At 36.9% G+C, this 15,330-nt stretch overlaps 1 pseudogene; it reads left to right on the plus strand.

Moving 5' to 3' along the window:
* The first annotated feature begins 6,098 nt into the window (after window positions 1-6,098).
* Window positions 6,099-12,645, plus strand: LOC115991949 (annotated as a pseudogene).
* Window positions 12,646-15,330: the final 2,685 nt, after the last annotated feature.

Consider the following 15,330-nt stretch of genomic DNA (forward strand, 5'->3'; position numbering starts at 1 on the left):
ACCGCAGGCAATCCAGTTCTTCTCAGTTTAAAGGCCAAGACAAAGGGCAGAATGATGCTAAGGAAGGTGGTCAGTACATTGTTCCCGTAGGACCTAAGTGCTTTGGTTGTCAAGGCTTCGGTCACATGAAGCATGAGTGTTCTACATACCTCAAGAGCATTGGGAACAGCAAGGAACTTGCTGTTACCCTGAGTGACACCGAGCCTGAGGATGATTCCGACAATAAGGATGACAGAATCTTAAATGTCTTCATGGCCACTGTTAATCCTACTGATGGGATTGTTGAAGATGTGGTTGAAAAAGAGGATTTGGTGGAATCTAAGTTTGAGAAGATGGATGATCAAGATGACATTTATACAGCCTATGAAAAACTGTACAAGCTTTTTGAGAAGCATAAGAAACTGTATAGGTTAACCACCAAGAAGCTCAATGATGTGGAACTTGACCATGAGGAGCTTTCCACAAAGGTTGATGAGGCTAATCAAACTATTGGAGCACTGAGGTTTGAGAATAATTTCTTGGCTGAGAAGACCAAGAATCTTGAAGAATAGCTGTTTCAAGTCAGAGCTCAACTGGAAAGGACTTCAAGCGCAAAGCTTGATGAGATGCTCAGCATTTAGAAATCTACTTCAGATCGAATAGGCTTAGGGTATGGTCTTTCTTTCTCTAATATTGCCTCTTCTAGTACTACTATTTTTGTTCTTCCTGCTAATAATATTAAAATTGAGAACAACATCTCTGTCATCATTGTGGAGCTACGGTCATACTGAACCAAATTGCTACAGGTGGCTTGCCACTCAACAGAGCAACGACATGATAGCATCTGGGAACCAGAATCAGCTTCAATCCTCTTTTACTCCCCTTGGAGATCTTCTTAAAGCCCTCATGTTCCTTTCAAGCTTGAACGGTTTTTCCCCCTCACCGCCGGTTCAAGGGTTTAATCAAAGGAAAGGTTCTTCCAAGGTGTGGAAGGAAAATGGCTCCAAGTGATTCTGTCACTTTTCTCTCTCTTTTCTTGTTTTTGTGTGTGCATTACTTATGTGTTTTGCTTTCAAGTTTTGAGTCAGTCTAGTTTTTATGTTTTGGTTGTTTAACATGTTTTTATTTGGTTATTTTTTTGTTTTGTTCTTCATATAAAAATAAAATAATAAAAAATTGAAAAATTAGAAAAATACAAAAACAGAGTGTTTTGTGTACATTGGTACTTGTGTACCTTGGATGGCCATTGAAACAAAGTCTTCTAAACTTTGTATCATTTGTAGCTTAGATGAGCATCTCTATGCACAACTAAACAAGTGAGTTTTGTGGCTTTTGTTAGTGATGAGTAAGATTAAGTTATCTCTTGTACTTAACACTCGTATCACTCTTTTTGACAGAAATGACTAAAAAATGCTAAGAGAAAGGTATTAATAACCATCTCACCACTGTTGCCCACCAATCATAATATGACACCTATATGCTTCGGCATAGCAAAAGTGTAGTGTTAATGACATTTGTGTGCTTAGGCATAGCAAAATTGGAATGTCAAATATCATTGGGTATTTATTTTCTCTCTAATATGCCCATGCATGATATGCTTAAAAGAAAAAAAAAATATGCAAAAGAAAAAAAAAAATCAAAAGCAAAAAGATCAAAAATGCTTTAAAAATGATTGCAAGCGTATATTCTAGGAGATGTGGGAGTTATAGGATGTACCTCAAAGGTGATAGTCCCCATCAAGTAGTTATGATTTTGTGTGAGTTAAAGTGATTTTCTCATATCTCAAATCGTCATAACATGTATACATTTATGCAGTCTTGCGATGTTTTTCATACACAACACGCAATATTCTTTGCTATTCTTGATATATGTGCAGGTACAATGTGATTTGACCATCACAAGATTTTACATGTGTTAATGTATGCTCACTAAACTGTCTTGACTTGTTTTTGAAATATAAAATTGGTTAGATTTGTTTAGTGTGTGTGTGTGTGTTTTTGAAGATCCATGTGCTTAAAATTTTTATTAAGAGATGATTTTAAGAGCTTAATATGTTGAATGGATCATTGGTTGAGTTGCATGTTGGATTACATTCATGTTTGTGTTTTTCACATCTCGAAAAACTATTTTTAAAAGTTAGCTCGACACCTCCTCGATACCTTGCGGTTTGTCGAGCTTCTTTAGCTTTTTCTTATCGCAATCTCGACAGCTTCTCGACTCCTGGTGGATCGATCAAGAATGTTTCTACATCCTCGATAGCATCTTGACACCAGGTGGATCGATCAAGAATGCTTCTGCCTCCTTGATAGCTTCTCGACACCTGGTGGATCGATCGAGATTCTGATCTAGTATCTAATGATCTGTTCCTTGACACCTCATCGATACCTTCTGCTGTCGACGACCATTTTTCTCGACACCTTCCTCGACAGATGTCTCGACACCTTTATCTGTCGAGATTTATTGCTGGTCTATATAAGCTTCCTCGTGCGATCTCTCTCTCTATACTTCTCTGTTTTCTCTCCCAAACTCTCTCATCTCACTCCAATTTTTGTTCCTCAAGGTTTCTTCAAGCTTTTTCAAGATTTTCTTCACTTGGTAAGCTTTTAATCCTTTCACATTCATGCATTTTATGTTTTGACACCTAGGTTTTGGGGTTTTTGAAAAATTTTGTGGATTTTCAAAATTGATGAGTTATTATTGAAATTTTAGGATGGGTTTTCAGTTAAATGAGTTTAAAACCTCATACATTGCATCACATTAGCATTATAATAGTATTGTCATGCATTTAGATGTGTGCTATCTGTTTGTGTGTTGATAGGTTTGCATACGTACTCTCTTTTCATAAATTTCTTTCTTTTTCTCCCTCTCTTTCTATTTACGTTAGTCATGTCTATGGCACCTAAGCGTAAATCTACTCCAGCCTAGAACCCTCTTCGTTTCGGAGCTTCTTCATCCTCTGATCCTACTTTGTCCCATATTCGATTCCGTGATGATGATGCCTTCAAGGCATTCTTAGAGAACTTTTCTAGACGAGGCATTCATTCGGAATGCCAAGTCATTCTGTCGGACTTTGTCAACACCTACCTTCCTACTGTCATTCACAGTAGGGGATGGGAGTCACTGTGTGACGTCCTAGTCACCTGTCCTCTCGTGCTTATCCAGGAGTTTTACTCTAACATGCATGGGATTGATCGTTCAGTACCTCTTTTCTTCACTCACGTTCGAGGTACGCATGTTCCTATCACATCGTAACTTGTTGCGGATGTGCTTCGGGTCTTTAGGATAGAGTTTCATGACTATCCTAGTTGTGAGTGGTTGAGGACTATGTCCAGGGATGAGCTCATGTCTGCTTTTTGTGAGCGCCCTTCTGTTTGGGGTGAGCATCAGTTTACACTATGTAGACCTTTTGCTAAAGGTCCTAGATTCATGAACATGGTGATGACCTTTGTTTTGCATCCACTCTCTCATTATAACTCCATTACATAGCCTCGTGCTCGATTTTTGTTATCTCTTCTTGAGCATCTTACTATTGATTTCCCTTCTCATTTCATTCTTTCTATTATAGATGTTCATCTAGATTCGGCGTCCCGTGATAAGCTTATCTTTCCTTCCTCTATCACGAGGATCTTACGCCAATTTTCTATTCCTTTTCCCTCTTCCGATCATTTCACCATCATGTGTGCCATAGATTACGCTACCATTAAACGTAGCGAGGCCCAATTTCAGTTGAGGCAGTCAGATTCAGCAGCTCCTCCCTTCCGTTCAACTCCATCCCGTTCTGCTCCATCCACATCCGCTCCTCCCTCTTCTTCGGGCGATGTGACATTAGGAGACATCATGGCACAGCTGTAGCGCATGGATTCTCGCCTAGATACACTCTCTATGGAGTTGTATTAGGTGAACGTTCGTGTCGATCGTATTGCACGGCGACAGGCGTCCATGGGTGGTTTTGCTTCTCAGGCTTCTCTTCCACCACCTCCTCTCATGGCTTCTGATTCTGAGGATAAGGATGATGATGATGGTGATGACGATGATGCGTTGGATGATGCTGATGGAGATGCTAACTCTACTGATGAGATGTCTACTTGACACTCTTACCCGTTGTCACTCGTGCCAAAAAGGGGGAGTAGTTTTGGATATGAGAGTAGTCATTCTTAGGGGGAGAGTTAGTATAGGACCATTTTTTGATAGGGGGAGTGTTGATATGTTTTAGGGATGTAGTGAGGATAGTATATATCTTTTCTTTTCTTTCTTTTTAGATACATTATTCTTGTACATGAGGTCTTGTGACCATCTATTGACATACATTGTACTTATCTTCTTTATATTGATGTATGTTTTTCTTTCACCTACCCCTTCATGTGTTGTTTCTTTTCTCTCTTTATACACATGCTTCTTATTACTTATATGTAATCTATTATTTTTGTTTCACACAAAGATGCCTTGATGAGTTTTGTTTAAAGTGTTTCAGAAATACAGGTTATCAAAGTCTACTTGCCATAAACTCTCTTCTTGCAAAGTTTTTCAAGAGTTTTTGTTAGGATAGATTTTATTGTATTCAACAAGTGAATATAAGTTGAGTGATTTATGACTTCTCTCATATGTTCATTTATTTGTTGTGGTTTTGTCACGGATTGGCAAACGGGGAGATTATTAAGACATATGTGTTTAACTTGTTAGGAACATATGTCATTACTTTATGTCATTGTCTTATCATTTGACAAAACACACTTTACTTGTATGTGGGTAGATTTAGGATGTGTTTAAATACTTCAAGAAACCATGTTTCAAGATCAAGTGTTGATGCCTTCAAGTCTGTCCAAGAAAACAAGCTGATAGTGCAAATTCATTAAAGCTCGACAACTGGCTCGACAGCTGTATCTATCGAGTTTAAGAAAGCTGTTCAAAACCCCGTGTGCTCAACACTTGCTCGACAGCTGCTCGACACCTCCTATCTGTCGAGGTTTAAGAATTTCAGAATTCTAATATGATTTTCTTGGGATTCGTGAATATGTCTTTGGGCTTTCTTTTCTCCTAACCTTAGACATATAAAATGATTATTTTAAGGGCTGTTAAACAGTTCACAAGTTGCACAAGCATTGAGCAAACTCTGTTCAAGCAAATTGTGACCGGAGACGAAATTCTTGCCCTAGTTCATGTCTTTCTCTTGAAGAAGTTGTTGTGTATGTGCACCGTAGGGTTTTGTGACCAAGCATCTTCTTGATCTTCATCGTGTGGATGAACTGAAAAACTTTGCAACCAACAATCTTCTTAGTTGGTGATTGAAGTCGTGTATTGGGATCTGCGCAATTGGTTAGTCACGTACTTGGGAGTTGTGCATTAGAAAGGGGAACTGTCACTACAGAACAAGTCCAATTGGGTATTGGGGTAAGGGTTCAACTATAGGTTGGTAAGGTACTTGGGATTCCTTTACTTGTAACCGCTTGTTGTGATAATAGTGGAGTTTCGGGAATAGTAACCTGAAAATCACCCGGTGGGGTTTTTGCCGTTAGGTTTTTCCTATTCGTAAACAAATCACCGTGTTATTTATTTTCCGCTGCATAATTAGTTTATTGGTGATTTGTTTGTGCTATCACGCATTTGTATGATAAATTGATTAATTAATAACTTGACTAATTAATTAATTAATTTCTATTACAAGGGGTCATTCAGTTTGTGGCCTATCATAAAGAATTTAAGAAACTGCACCATCACAAATGCAGCCTAGTGGTCCCAGCAGTGCATATGGTGGAAATTATCAACCTTCCTCAAGGTCGCCTTATGGAGCATATGAAACTCCTGCTCCGTATCAGCCCCCAAATATATTCCTTCCATCACAGACACCTTGAACACCCTTTCCAAATAACAAGGGATTTCTAACAATTTCATTAGTTGCCCGGTTTGAAAGAATGTGTGAAACTAGCATCTCGAGTTTTTAAAACTCGAGATTTAATTAGAACTTGAGTTTCTAAAACTCGAGTTCGTTGTTTCGGTAACACTCTTATGTGGATAAATTTTCCATGTGGAGCCACTAAAATCGAGTTTATAAGACTCGATTTCTACCCTCCATTAAAACACAAATCCACAGCACTTTCAAACGGCTCATTACAAAATCCTCAAAGTTCAAACACCTAAAGACGAACCCTTTCAAACTCACTCACTCAAAGTCACTCTCAAACTCCACCCTCTCAAAGTCACTCTCAAAGTCACTCACTCACTCTCAAGCCGTTTGTAGCCCACCGTTTGTAGCCTGCCGTTCGAAGCCCACCATTCGAAGCCCGCCGTTTGTACTCTCTCTTTTCAGGTTCTGGGTTCTCTTTTTCTTTTTTTTCTTTATGCTTTTTTTGGATTTGTGTGATGGGTTATTGTAAATTTGAGTTCTTTTCTGTTTTGGGTTCTTGAAATTTTGGGTTTTTGTAGCTTAGTTTAGTGGTTGAACTGAACTTTGTCTTTTGTGTTTTTGTTTGGGTTTTGGGAATTAGTGGCTGAATTGAATTTGTGGTGACGGGTTGCTTTCTGGGTTGTTAAATTTAGTAGCTGAATATGCCTTGGTGATTTCCTTTTTGGGCTTCTTCAATTGTGGTGGTTGCTATATGGGGGTATTAATGGTTGAATTTGTTTTTGATTTTGGCTTTTGTTTGTGATTTCTGAATTTGGATTCTTGTTCTTGGATTTAGTAACTGAACTAAAGATGACTGTCCAACTTACTACATAGTAGCCCCTCACATTGCTAGTCTGCCCATTCCCCCCAGACACCTTCCGAGGTATTTTTGGTTCTATGGTTCATCTAGTACTATCGGTTTTTATTTGGTGTTTCATATGATATCTAGCACTAGAGGTCCCAGGTATTTTTGGTTTTATGGTTCATCCTGCACTTTTTGTGGACCCGTGATAAATGTTAATTTTTGTTTTGTGCTGAAAGGGGATGCCCAGTTTGCTATGATATCAAATGATTTTCTTTGAAATATCAGAATCTAGTTGTTGATAAGCTTATTGACATTCATATGTACTTGATTCTTATTTAAGGGACCCATATAACTCCCATATGAAGTTCAAGTAGCCATCAATCATCACTCATCACTCGATAGTTGTCACAAAGAGAGGGTCGAAGTTCGAGTGAAGTGCACCATTTCAGGAAAGTCATATACTAACCAAAAAGCCCAGCACTCGCAGGTAATCAATCTTGTTTACAAAAAACATTATTTGATTTCCCTTTTGAGACTCATATCTCATAGCAGCACCACCCTTTTTGTTATCCATCAGAATTAGCATGAGGACAAAAATCCTCAATCGCCAACAGATATTGTTTTCTGTTAGGCAATACTCTAGAATTTCTCCTCCACAACCTGCTTACGCTGACCCGGTAATCCGGGTTTCCAACAACATAGCCCAATTGGGTGGCCCAAAAGAAGGTCCAAAGCCTCGGCAGCTCCTGTCTTTGCCTCCATTTCCTGCTCATCCTCTACCCACAAAGAACTCGTTCAGCATCCCTGGTCAGTCCACTCGGGTCACCGCTATCAGTTGGGTCAAGTATTACTTTGATGAGATTTCGGACACTGTGATTCAGTCACATTTCAACAAAGGCCTTGTGAGTATAAATTTTTAAGTGTGAAGAATTGGATTGGGTTGTCAACTTTATGATTATTTAAAATTTTATATATAAAATTTATCTGTATTTGTTTTGATTCAGTTAATTTTATTCATATTAAATTGGAGTTGCGACCAGTAGTTTACCCGTCATTTCAAAAGCCTAAACTGACAAGAAGATGATGAATTTAGTAATTTAAATCAATATTCTAATGCTCTGTTGCATGTGTGGGCCCAAAATCTCCTCAATGAATGGGCCCAATACAAGGGGTTTTTAAAAATGATAAATGAGAGTTAAAGTGGAGAGAGTTGAACCATAGTACCACATGCTGTACCATTTGTCCTTAAAGTTTGAACGGGTGGAAGAGATAAATCTAATCATTATTATTATTGTAACTGAGTGTGTAAGGGACTTTGGAATTTTTATAGATGTTTATAAACTTATGTAATTTTCTTCTTTTGTAGGTCCAGATGGATTGCCCAATTTCGGAGGACTCCTATGTTGACTAGGAGGACATATGAAACCTTTGAGGAAGGTACTGACACTAGCTTTTGACCACGATCTCACTCCCATCCCAGTTTTTTTTCCTCAATTGTTAAGTTATGCATGGCAACTAGTGAGTTTTGGATGCACAGTCTCACCTTGTATCCCGTTCTTAAGTGTCTTTTGAGCTAGAACTTGTTGACAGCATCATTGTTCAAATCCACAAGATGGATACATGAAGTTCTCTCTCTCTCTCTCTCTCCCCCTTTATTTCTACTTCTATTTGTTGACTGTTTGTGATTTTATGGGGGTTTACTTCATCTGCAATCATATAGCTGACCTACAGATTAGGCCTAATGAGGTCATGGAGGCTGGGGCAAGAGTTTACATACCTGTATCAGTTGCTGAGACCAGGATTTCCAAGAGATTTGACACTATTCCAAGTGGGACACTATATCCAAATGCCTATGAGATAGAGTACATGCAAAGGCTTGTCAAGTACATGGCATGTCTTACATTTAATTCATAATTTTGTTTCTAATGTTATTTGAGTAGAGGCATGATGGAATTAACCCTTTGCTGCCTGAAAATGCTGTGTGGCTATATTTGTTGTTTGATTCTGTATTCTTTTGTGCTCATATTGCCATTTGTTAATTGGTGGTTGAAATTTCAAGACTCCGCTATAATTGTGCTAAACAAGCCCCCAAGATTGCCAGTTAAGGTCGGTATCCTGTGACCCCATTCATTTTAATGATAGACTGTTGCTTCAGCATATTCAGTTGCCACTTGTCACTTAAACTTTTTATTTATCTATTTATAACAATGTTCTTAGGGGAATCTGCCTGTTCATAACAGCATGGATGCGTTGGCAGCTGCAGCTCTTTCTTATGATTATGATGAGGGTCCTAAGTTGGTAAGCTTTTAGTTTTTGATGATTACTTTTTACTTTCAAAAAATGACTGTTACCTAAGGAGGTTTTTGATCAAGGATGCACGAACGCGGCTCCCAGGCCGGCGCACCCGCGTCTGACGCGGCGGGACGCGGCGACGCGGGAGGGACGCCGCAGACCGCGCGTCCGTCCCGTGTCGTGCCGCGTCGCGCCACGTGGCGGATCCCGACTTGGGCCGACGCGGCCAAAATCGGTGCCGACGCGGCCCAAATCGGGCAGACTCGGTCCGTATCGGCCGAATCGGCCATATCGGTCAATATCGGCCGGCGACCGATACGGCCGATACAGCCGAAATAGGCTGGAATCGGCCGAAACAGGCCGAAATCGGCCGTGAAAACCGCCGGAGAGGGCGAAATTCTGACCTCAGATGCGTTTCTTGCCTTATTCTTTCTTTGTTTTGTGAATCAAGTATATTAATGTGTTTTTTAAGAATATTTAATAGTAAAAATATATAGAAAATATAAATAAAAATATTTTTAATAATTTTTTAATCGCTGAGTCCCGCCGCACCCGCACCCTACTTTTTCAAAAATTGCCGAGTACCGCACCCGTACCCGAGTCCCGAAACGCACTCGTGCTTCATAGTTTTTGATCCAGATAATTGCAAAAGATTTTTGCACTTATAATATTGTTATTTTTGCTGCTTTTTCTATGTGATTAATTAGTGAAATCCAGAACTAAGTTGAATAGGATAGTAACAAGTTGAGAAAGCAAATATGTGCTACATCTGCCTAAAATTAAGGCTCAAGTTTGGCTCATTTATAAACAAACAAATATGAACGAGCTTTTTATCGAGCCAAGCCCAAGCTGTTTATGAATGGCTTGGTTCATTTACTCCCCTAATCACCTTATCATCACTGACCATGTAGTATTTATTTATTTATTTCTGTTTCATTAATACCATTGAGTACTTTGTCCCCCTTAATGTAAACATAAAAGTTCAATTTCTTAAGGAAGTTTTAATTTTTTTTATATATATATAAAGAGAGAAAGTTTTAATTTGACAATCGTTTTATTTGCTTATTATTTTGGTAAACCAAGTCATAAGAAGAGCATTTAGTCATATTTTTGTGATTTATTGAATCCTCCTATACTTTAAAAAAGAGGAGAAATAACAATGGAGACAAGACCATTCTCTTCTTTTAATAAAGAACTAATACACTTAAACACACACACATGCATATATGGTTGGGTTTGGCTGGGTCCAATGTCCTGTGCTCTGGACATGATAGAATGCTGCCATGTGTCCAAGAATTGCTGCACGGCAGCATCCCGGGTCCAATGCACAGAACACACTGGACCTAAGCCTCTTCCTATATAATTAGATATATGATGGTTTATTTATATTGGACTTCTCTTCTTTTGCATTGAATTAACTCACTTGGTACAAAAAATTAAAAAAATTTAGATGGATGTGGCGCAAAATTAGATTCCAATTAAAATTTAATTTTGGTTTTAATTGGATTTTCTTCTAGTTTCAGCTTTAGTATAATGATATATGATATGATAAGACCATTCATATTTTTCTCAAAAAAAAAAAAAAAAAAAAAAACTTATTGAATTTGATGTTCAAGAACGAACCTATGTTCCATGTGTAAATTTGTATGGTTGTATTAATCTCATTCCCAGATATTTAGGGGGAGCGTATCTTATGTTAAATATGATATTTGTTTTGCTGTATAGTTTTCTGGTTTAATAAAAAATGCCTTTTGCCATGCGCCTATATCTGAAAGGTTTTTCTGCTGTAATATTTTCTCTGGGTTCTTTGGACTGTTGGTTGCTACCTGTGCCACCACTATTACAATTTCTATGTTAAATCATTAGTTTTCTTTAGGAGACTAGAAGTTTTCTGTTCTCATGGAGGTATTTTGTTAGGTTCATCGTCTTGACCGAGAGAGCAGTGGCCTCCTCTTGATGGGGAGAACCAAAGAAAGTGTAGATCATCTTCAGTGGTTATTTAGTGACATAAACAAAGCAAATTTCTCCTGTGAGGTACTCATACCCCACTCTGCTGATTATACTATGTAGATCAGGGGTGGTGAATGTAACTTCTTGAACATGATGGGGAAATAACTCAGTGCTTCAACTTTATTTTATTATTTTTTTTTAAGACTGATTAGTGATATGCTTATATGTAATCTAGGCTTGGAATGATGCATATGAAGCAACATATCAGAGGTATTGGGCTTTGGTCATAGGCTGTCCCAAGCAAAAGGAAGGCTTAATTCGTGCTCCTCTTTCAAAGGTTCTCTCTATCTTTTCATAAACAATAAATATTACCTTCCCATGATGGATTCATTTGGAAGAGAAAACAACTTGAATGTATTACTAATTGTTATCCTTTGCAGGTGCTTCTGAATGATGGGAAGACTGAGAGGGTCATCTTGGCTCATCAAACAGGTTTAGAAGCTTCTCAAGAGGCAATAACTGAATATCGGGTTCTTGGTCCTAAGATAAATGGATGCTCATGGATTGAATTACATCCACTTACTAGCCGGAAGCATCAGGTACAATTTTGCATTCTCTCTCTCTCTCTCACAGGGACACACAGGGCAGTGTTTTTATTTGGCCAAGTAAATATTAAATGTCAAAGGTTAAATCTTAGTCTCTCTCTTGTGTGATGCTGCGTGATCAGTGTGCTGCCAATGCTGGTGTTCTCTCTTGCTTTGCCGACTTAGCACTAACATATCCCGAAGACTACTACATTGAGGGACAAGGTTCATTGCTCCAGTAAGGAAAATGTTCTTATCATTATCATTTGAGCCTTATATTCTGGCAATATTTATTACATTGTGGCAATATTGATCTGCCAACATGTGTTTCCAGTCAATAGGATAGCAATGACTTGTGATTCTTACTGGAAGGCTTTTATTTATTTGTAGTTTTCTGTGTATTAATCCTTCTTTTATGTTTGCTTTGTGCTGGTTGTTGTGTATGCCTATTCATTCTTTGCGACCAACATAGTAAACATTTTGTGTGCTGATTTTGACCCTTCTACCTCTATCACTATCAACAAATTTGCTACCACAACTAGTGTATATCACATTGATCTCAGGATTCTCTGCTCTTGCAATTTGTATTTTGCATTCTTCCCTCCATGTAGATTCACTTCTAGACCTAGACTTTTACCTCAACCACTAAATTAAGCTTTGTTTTTTGTGTTTGTTATAAGATGGAGTTTGGTAGCTTATGACTTAGAATCCTTTTCTTTTTCCACTTTAAAAGAATTTACTGGTAAATCTTACTGTTTGCTGTTTTCCTTTTGGAATGAATATTCTCTTCTCATGTTTTTATGTCTCCACTAGTCTTTCCTTTTGTATTAATCTACTCAGTCAAAAAAAGTGATTTCTGTTCTGCAGGTGTGTTCTGACACCAGGGGATCCTCATTATTTCTTCCATCTAAACTGTTGGATTTTGCCATAAATTTCAAGTTCGAAGGCTGGAAAATTGTTTAGGCCACTATTTGGATGTGTTCTTTTCTTTCTTGCTCTCTTTCTTAATTTTTATTTTTTGTTTTTTAGTTTTCAGTGTTCTATTCATTGCAGCTCCGTTTGACATGTTTTCATGTTTGGAGAGCCTCCACTGTAGACACGTAAGTTATGACATTTTTGGATCATACTTGCAATAAAAAGCAGTGATTTTTTGGTCTGCATATATCCTCTCCATTGTTCTGGACTTAATTCTGATATAGTAATTGATTATTCACTTTTACCTAGCAGTAGTGTGAGTGAGAAATTTGTTAGCAAGCACTAATAAGCTCCAACTTTTGTGACATTTTCTCCCTTTATAAAGAATGAGATGGAAAGTGAGGTCTTTGAAGGCAAAACCAACTGGATGTGCACGTAACTTATCAATTTAAAAAAATTTGTTGAAAAGCTAAAGGGAATGGCATTTTCATGGAAGTACATATTTAGGTGCAAAGATCAAGTTAGATTCGGTTTGATTCTGACATGACAATTGAATTAATATAGTTTTTTTAAGTTCTGGTACTATTAGATTGCTAAATGTAACTTTCAAGAGTCATGTACATATATGTTTGGTGCAAAGACAAAAGTTGAATCTTTTTGTTCTGGCATGGTTCTTGAATTAATGTATATTTTCAGTTACTGTTAGTATTAGATTGCCAAATGTGTAACTTTCGGGAGTCATGTTATACATATTTGATCTATTCATGACACAGAAAGTTGATCCTTAAAAGTGTGATTATAACTAAACCAGAATTTTCAATACCCCAATTTTATCTTCTTCTTTCTTCTTTTATTCAATTCTTATAAAAAGTGGGAAGCGGCATTGAATTACAAAGATCTTGGCAATACCCAAACATTAACTTGATTGCCAAACTCTAAGAAATCTATTGGCAATGGGACAGATCAGCGGTGGGTTTTGTTAAAGGTATTTGTCATCTAAAGAGGTGACTTAAAAATTAATGAGGTAGAGATGAAATAGAAAGAGGAGGGACAATTGTGAGTGTTTTTTAAAAGAGAGAAAATAAGTGTCAAAATCACCTAATATGTGGTTAATATGTTGACAAGAAGGAAAGTGTCACGGCCCGAACCCAACTATAAAGATAAGCACTTGACAATTGCTGCATGCTTATAAAGTAAGCACTCTACAAGTGTGCAAGACCTTTTTAGTAACTAAAATTTATTCCCAAAAATTAAATCAAATAAATCCAAAATACCTCAACAATTCCTTTATGAAAAGATCTCCAATAATTTAATAGGAACAAAATCCAAACCTCATGTACATAATGCCAATTGGCCACTAAATATAAAACTATTAGAAGACCATCCAATCCCAAAATCACTAAGCCTCTTTTCCTGCTCACAACACAATATCAAAACTCCTAAAACTTGCTATTTTTCATAATCTGAAACTGGAGGGTAAAAAGGAGTGAGTTGACAACTCAATAAGTAACCAAAATCCTAATAAGTTCTATCAAGCAATAAATCTGTAAAGGATAAGATGTAATATGTGTTTTCGTAGTTATGATATACTTTGTGTTTCCAAAATAGCTGAAGAAGTTTCGTAGTCTTAAAATAGTAAGTTGCACATAGATCACATACTTTAATCTTACAAATTTATCATAGATGACTTAGAAAATAGTCAGTTTTCCATATATCAAAAGCTATAACTTACAATAGGTTCCAAAAATACATAAGCAGTTTTAATGACTCAAAATAGTTCAAATACTCAAACATTTCCAAATTCACATATGTAGTTTTAAGGACTCAAAAAAGTTCAAATATTCAAACATAATTCATATTCTTAACAATCTTATGACTATGGTCACGCTATATCCCCGTGACTGGGCATCAGAGTACCAATGAATAACCCATATTGGCTGGATATTAAAGTACCAATGAATAAACCCCATTTGTTTTGATATTAGAATACCAATGAATAACCCCCATTGGTTGGGTATCAGAGCACCAACGAATAATCCCCATTGGTTTGGGAATCAGAGTACCAATGAATAACTTCCATTGGCTGGGTATCAGAATAAATTCATAGTCAGATTGTTCATAATCATATATATGAAATCATATTTTCTAACAAAAATATATCTTATTCAAGAATGTATATAAAAATCATATACTCAGTATTAAAATATATTTGTAATAATCATTTACTTGAAATCAGTAACACAATAGAAATAAAATTTCTCACAAATATACACAATTTTCAGTAGTTAAAAATACATTAATATAAGCAAAATAAAACCCAATTAGGATAAGGTTATTTACCTCCAAAAGCTATTCCAAAAGGAATTTTTCCCTAACACTTCATCTAAGAATCCTTAGATTTCATCTCAAAGGTGTAGTCAATCCTTCTCTACTTCAATCTTTTGGGTAGTCTCCTCCCTCCAAATATCTCTTCATATACGTTGACTTAATAAACTTATATATAGCTAGGGTTCCAACCTTATTTTCTAAAAACTCCCTTATAATTATAAATTATAAAATTGACCCCATAAAGGATTTACTTAAATAACCTTCCTTCCTTTTTTTTTTTCCCCGGTTATTACAATCTCCCCCACTTATAAGAATTTAGTCCTCTAAATTCATCACAAGCTGAACGAATTATCACGCTTCCATTGCGCTACTCTAAAGCCACAATTGTATCGATCTATACAAATTTATCACTCATCACCATAGTTCAAACTATTTCACAACATATGTGTAGACTTTTCCTTCCCAAGATTTGTAAAATAAAAATTTCCAAAGCAAATGGAGCCATGATGCTTCCGCTGCATAATACTATACCACTATACAATCTCTTACTCAAATACCCATAGTTTAAGAATAACCATATTATGAAAAAAATATAA

This window comes from Quercus lobata, chromosome 1, assembly GCF_001633185.2.
Source record: "Quercus lobata isolate SW786 chromosome 1, ValleyOak3.0 Primary Assembly, whole genome shotgun sequence".
Taxonomy (NCBI): domain Eukaryota; kingdom Viridiplantae; phylum Streptophyta; class Magnoliopsida; order Fagales; family Fagaceae; genus Quercus; species Quercus lobata.